Genomic DNA, 6,331 nt, shown 5'->3' on the forward strand with positions numbered 1-6,331 from the left:
GAAAAGGCGACTGCCGATTTCCTCCGGTTGGGTCAGGCCGGAGGTGCCGTCTACAGGAAGCTGGGGCCAAAGTGGTGTGTTGCCTCCGCCGAGGGGCCTTAAGGGTCCAAACGCTCGGCATCGGCTCAACCACCAGGATCCCCTTTTCCCCGGACACGGCGATGCCACGCACGGCTAAGCGCGGATGCTCGGGTCCGTGGTGACGCATTGTTCACCATCATCCCCCTGCGGGGATGTCCCTGCGGATGCTCGGGTTAACCCCGTGGTGTCGCCACTCACCAACGTCTGCATGCTGCAGACGCCTCCCTGCGGGGAGTTACGAGCGAATGTTCGCCCACGGTAGGGCAGAGGGAAAACTCCGAGGCTGGACAGGACGGGTTTGGTGGGAGCAAGTTCCGACCAAGAGGTGCCCGTCGCCGAAGAGCGGAGCCGTGAGCGAAACGTCCACCCGCCTTCCCGGTCCCAAGGTTTTGCTGCACGCTCCCCGCGAGCGTGCAGCAAAACGCCATTAAAGTAACCAAACTGAGTAACCAAACTGAGAAGTAACCAAAGTAACCAAACTGAGAAGAGTGCATTGCGGGGGGAGTTAACCAGAGTTGGGGTGCACTGCAGGAAAGCGAATCATGGGGGGGGGGTGGGGGGGGGGGGGCGAGTGCATCCCCACAACACCAAAGTTAGAAATGTGGAGGCTTCTGGCTCCTCGTTCGGCCCCAGAACTCGAGCTATTTCAAGCCCCTGGAGATAAAGAAGTTTACAACATCATGGTTACTCCTCTGTTCGACTCGCTGAAAGCTTCAAGAATGAGGCTAGCAGAGCAAATGCAACGGTAGATATAACGGTAGCTTGTGCCGGTGCCTGCACACGAGCAACGCACTGGACACAGGTATATATGTTGTAGCGCACGGGACACAATGGACAACAGAAGAAGATACAGGCACCACTGGCGCTATCAACTGTTTTAAGATCGGAAGCTGTCATCTGTCGAATGTAACTCGTATGCCAGGCTCTGAACAGACGGTGTACTTGATATTGCGTTTGAACTTGTATTTTGTACTTACGTTTATTTTTTTGCTTCAACTAGTACGCTCAGTTTGTACTGAACTACTTTGTATGTTTCTTTCCCCAGCCTGAGAAAGGCCGAAAGATGTGACTTGAATGTTCAAAATACAATAAAATAATGGTTTGGTTTATTGGTTTATTTGAGTTTAACGTCCCAAAGCAACTCAGGCTATGAGGGACGCCGTAGTGAAGGGCTCCAGAAATTTGGACCACCTGGGGTTCTTTAACGTGCACTGACATCGCACAGTACACGGGCCTCTAGAATTTCGCCTCCATCGAAATTCGGCCGCCGCGGCCGGGATCGAACCCGCGTCTTTCGGGCCGGGAGCCGAGCGCCGTAACCCCTTAGCCACCGCGGCGGGATAATATAAAATAATGGCTATGTACAATCGTGTTACCTGACTGCTCTACACTTAGAAAGTGCTCTGTCAAAAATCTAGAAATTTGGAGATTTACTTTTTGCCTTCCAACCTTTGTCCTTCTCAAGTTGTGGTTACTTATATGAAGACCAGATTTTCTTCAAAAGAGCAACGCCCGCAAAGGCGAAAAGTTCTGTAAAGTATGGAGCCCATTTCTAAGCTGAATACAACAAAACACGCATCCCTTATATGAACGCATTTATGCCAGGAACTTGCAAAGTCAGTTACATTTTAAATGCAAGAGAAGTAACTGTTTCATATATGTGAACAAAAGAAGTAAAGCCGCGTAACCATTGTTGCTTCTTCGACGTCAAGAGAGATGACAGGAAAAGCACACAGCAGTGATTATCTATTATGATGCGAAACATGTCGACGCTCCGGAAAATGCGATTTGGTCTGACAGCGTTTTCAAAGTCGTCGTCAGCCCGAGCGGATGTGACAGCGGAATGAAATAAAAAAGACATGCAAATCTTGAGGTGTTTGAAATACAAGGTTAAAAATTCGTATTTAGGTTATGACGCGCCCATGCTAGCCAATGAAAAGGCGTCTTCACTTTTCCCCACGTCAAATTTACGGCGGCGAACGCCGAACAACGCTGATTGTCAGAATATTCAAATTCGCCTTGTGAAGGAGTTTAAGAGAGAGCGAGTAACCGGCGAGAAAAATATTAAAACTAATTGCGACTTGTCGCCACGCAACTGGCAGGCTTGTTCAAGAGTTGTAAATCTGAGCAGCTTTCAGTTTGTAGAATTTAGAATGAGGAAATATCGAAACACGAAAAGAACATATGTTATTTTATCCTTCACACTCGACTAGCCACCGAACCTCATTTACATTCTGCGCAAATATGGGGCGCTGCCTGCTACAGAAAGACAGCGTTGCAAGCGTGAAAAGCACGTTTTGTTTTCGGCAGCAGAGGGAACTCGCAACGTTTTTCCGAGTGCAGAGGTGAAGAGATGCTTGCGGCGCAGGAGAGAATTTCATTCGTGATAACAAGCAAACGTTTCTTTGCACCTTGGAAAACATTGTAAATTTAAATGACGTTATTGGAAGGTGTTTGCGCTTAGTTGGGGACTGTGTTGCGAAGCTGGTTGCGATGATGAGTTCCGGCGTTCGTTCATGCGTTCATTCTTGCGTCCATTATTAAGAAGGCTTAGGCAAACACAAAGATTAAGCAGACAAGGGAAGCTAAATGAGAGGCTCGTTATGACAAACTTATGCGTTTTAAGAAGTCTCTCATTTCCCTACCCTTGTCTGCTCAATAGCTTAACGAAGGCTTCGATTATAGCATGCTTGATGCCAGAGGTAGCATAAGGGGGCTCTCGCATTGTTGCCCTCCTGTCTGTTCGACCGCGTGACACTCGTGGTGGTGCAGTCCGTACTACTGCCGCCACAACGGACGAAGGTGGCGCTGGTGAACGGTCTCAAGGTTTGGTTACGCGCAACGTAATACCACCAAAAGCAGAAGATTGGACAGCCATCACCACATCTCAATTGGTAGAGCACCGTACTCGGCTTATGGTTTCTGCTTTTTGCCAATTGTTCTCAGCTGTAATGTGATTACATCAGTAATTTCTTACTTATAAAAACAAACTTTAAAAAATTGAAGGAATAATCAAACATTTCCCTATGCTCTCCTTAGTTTCGATGACTGTTGGCTTCCTTAATACAAAGATGAAGAACCCCATAAACCAAACCAAACCAAACCATATCACCTTGAAGACGGCAATGCTAAAGTATTACTGACGAATTTCTGTTGTGAGCACCAGCATGCGAACATTGGGACTGTAGCGGCTCACGTTACCGGTACCACTGACATTCGAAACGCCACTGGCCTTGCCAAGGTGTCGTCCACCGAACCGAAGAGGCATGTCACGGATTTACAGTTGGACATTAACCCAGCGCTTTCCTAAATGCCGCATAGGCAATGGCGAGATGTCGTCCAACGCTATGTTGCTACCTTCTCAACTTTTTCGCATGCTGGGCGAACGCATATAGCCAAGCACGCCATTATTAAGAATGGACACAATGCTCCCTCTTCGACAGTCACCTTACCGTTCGTCTCCCAGTGAGCGCGCTGCTCTCAACTATCCAGTCGGAGATGCTTCGCGGCGACATTATTCAGCCCTCCCGTAGCCAGTGGGCGGAACTTGTCGTGTTCTAGTAAGGAAAAAAGATGTCACACCGTTTTGTATGGATTACCGCCGCCTAAACAAAATTGCTTTATGACGGAAGCCAATGTTTTCATAGCGAAAGTACGAAAAAAAAGTGTGCCTACTTTAATGTTGGCAGGAACGTCACTCAAGCAGCGCAGAAGGTTTAGCGAATTTCGCGGGATTCAACGCAGCGCTAGACGAACAGTCCGCAACGACATTTTTCAAATTTAGAACTTCCCTACAATTTCTTTGAATGGAGATGTTGCACATGGGTCCAGTCTAAGTGCAATACGAATGAGCTTCAAATTGATTGATAAATAACGGTCAGTGCTGCCGTGGTCTCCTGGAAACGTGTCGGAAAATGCACTTGCACCCCCTGAATACTTTCCTTTCTTGTCAACCCTGTGCTGTCTTATTACGCCCGCTGCTTCTCGCTAGGTCTACCACTAACACTCGTCACTGCCACTCTCATGCAAAGCGTGCTTCCGCGAACTGTTTGCAGTTTGTGTGAGATCAATATGGGCGAGGCGGATTAAGAAGTTGCAAAGGAATTTGTACAACAAAATGAAATTCGCAGAAAAAAAAGAGAAACCAAAGAAACCCGTGTCTTGTTGCCTTAGCTTTTCGCTTCACTTACTTTCGCCTTCACAACAGAGAATGGCCCCGCCGCGGTGGCTCAGTGGTTACGGCGCTCGGCTGCTGACCCGAAAGACGCGGGTTCGATCCTGGTCGCGGTGGTCGAATTTCGATGGAGGCGAAATTCAAGAGTTCCGTGTGCTGTGTGATGTCAGTGCACGTTAAAGAAACCCAGATGGTCGAAATTTGCGGAGGCCTTCACTACGAAGTCTCTCATAGCCTGAGTCACTTTGGGACGTTAGAGCCCAATAAACCAAACCAAACCAAACCAAACAGCAGAGAATGTTGCTTTGCTATGACACTTGTGCACCACGACAAACTACGACAAAAATAATAAAAAAAAAACTTCCAATGACGGCGTACAAGAAGATGTTGACTGTCAATAGTGTGCGAACAAATATCGATTCGCTGAACGCTTGTGTCGTGTCAATATTTCTGAGTGGCCTGCACGGTGGGCGCTTAGAAACACATCCATTAGCGCAGTTCTTAAGCGATGCAATGAGCGCGAACTTGGCACTAGCGCTCCGCCTCCCTGCAGCTTGCTCGATTTCCAAACCCCAATCACTTCCCGAGGGTCTCAATCATCCAGGATCAATTTCCTCTGGTCGTTAGCACGCAGGAAGTCAATAGAAACACTCTTATAAAGCGTATTTTATCACTAAAGTGTTTTTAAGTAAGAAGGTCTTTAGGGCATGACCTCTCCCCGAGTTTCCCGAGAAAGGGATGCTCTGAAAAAAGACACTGGACTCCGAAATTTCTTCCTGGGACAGCTTTGGTTAAACCTCTTCATTTCAGTTTGAAATGCACGTAAAGAAAACGGTAAATACGCACACGAAAAAGAATGCTCTCCATTAGGCCGAGTGAGCAACAAATAATACAGGTGCACCACCTGAGAGGAAGTAGACTTCGAGGGCTGCCTTTCTTGCTTGCTCACCATATTTCACATCGAAAGTGGTCAGTCGCTCCATTGTCAACCACCAACTAGCCCGCTTTCACTTCTTACATGTTAATTGAAATTTGAGCAGACGATGAAAACGTTCAAAGTTTTCCTTTTCAAACTGCTCCACATACACTTCAATTTGTAGTGGCTGACATTAAACTGAGTCAGTAAATAGCTCAACGCCTACATACGTACCCAACGAGCCCTATGCTGGGATATTTCATTTAGCCAGCCGATATCAACGCAAGAGAAGCTTCTGGCACCTGTCTTTAGTACAGAATAAGACTCAAACCTTGAGAACAGCTCTTTAGAAAGGTTTTATTATTCAACTTATACAATGCTTGAAAGTGCCTATGAAAGAGCAGGTCCGGTTTAACGAGAGAAAAACAAATACTTCCCTATCGCAAGAGATGAACCCGTAGGGCTCCGTTTCGTGTATTTTTGATGAAGCGGGCGCTGAGAGTAAATTTATTTATTTATTTAAAGTCTGTGCGCTCTCATATACAGCGAGCCGTAGTTGCAAAGTCAAGTTCCTATAACCTAGAGAACGCGAGAAATTCTAGAAGACCGTTTTGAAGGTTCACACTGAGAAAGCGGCTTAAACCTAAGAAGCACAGTTGATTGCTTGTTGTAGATTCGCGCATGATCTGAAAAGGTTAACAATGTATTAGCCTTTCTTCCATGTAATCCTAAAGGATCCTCGCGACGATCGAGTTGAATCCACGAGGCCCCGGTATAAAGTTCTACCGGACGCCTACGCCGTAGTCTTATCCTAGACTTCTTTGTATCTGGCACACGAACTCCGAAGAAGAAAAAGGAACAAAACTTGAAGGGCTTCAGCTCTTCTTCATTCTTGTGCATGCTAGCTTATCGCAAGCCGTACCTTCGTGGCAGCGACATGACCAGTGATGCAGTGCTCTTTGGTTTTAAAAGGCCGTACATCTATCGTTGCATACCACAGTGCAGCATTGCATAGTATCGCAGAGCACAGAATAGCATACCATAGCATATAGCCTAACATAACATAGCGTGGCACAGAATAGCACATCATAACATAACATAACATAACAAAGTATCTAACGTAGCATAGCATAGCCTATAGCCTGGCCTGGCCTAGCCTA

Source organism: Amblyomma mixtum, chromosome 4 (genome assembly GCF_055824585.1).
Source record: "Amblyomma mixtum isolate Tamu chromosome 4, ASM5582458v1, whole genome shotgun sequence".
Classification (NCBI taxonomy): Eukaryota; Metazoa; Arthropoda; class Arachnida; order Ixodida; family Ixodidae; genus Amblyomma; species Amblyomma mixtum.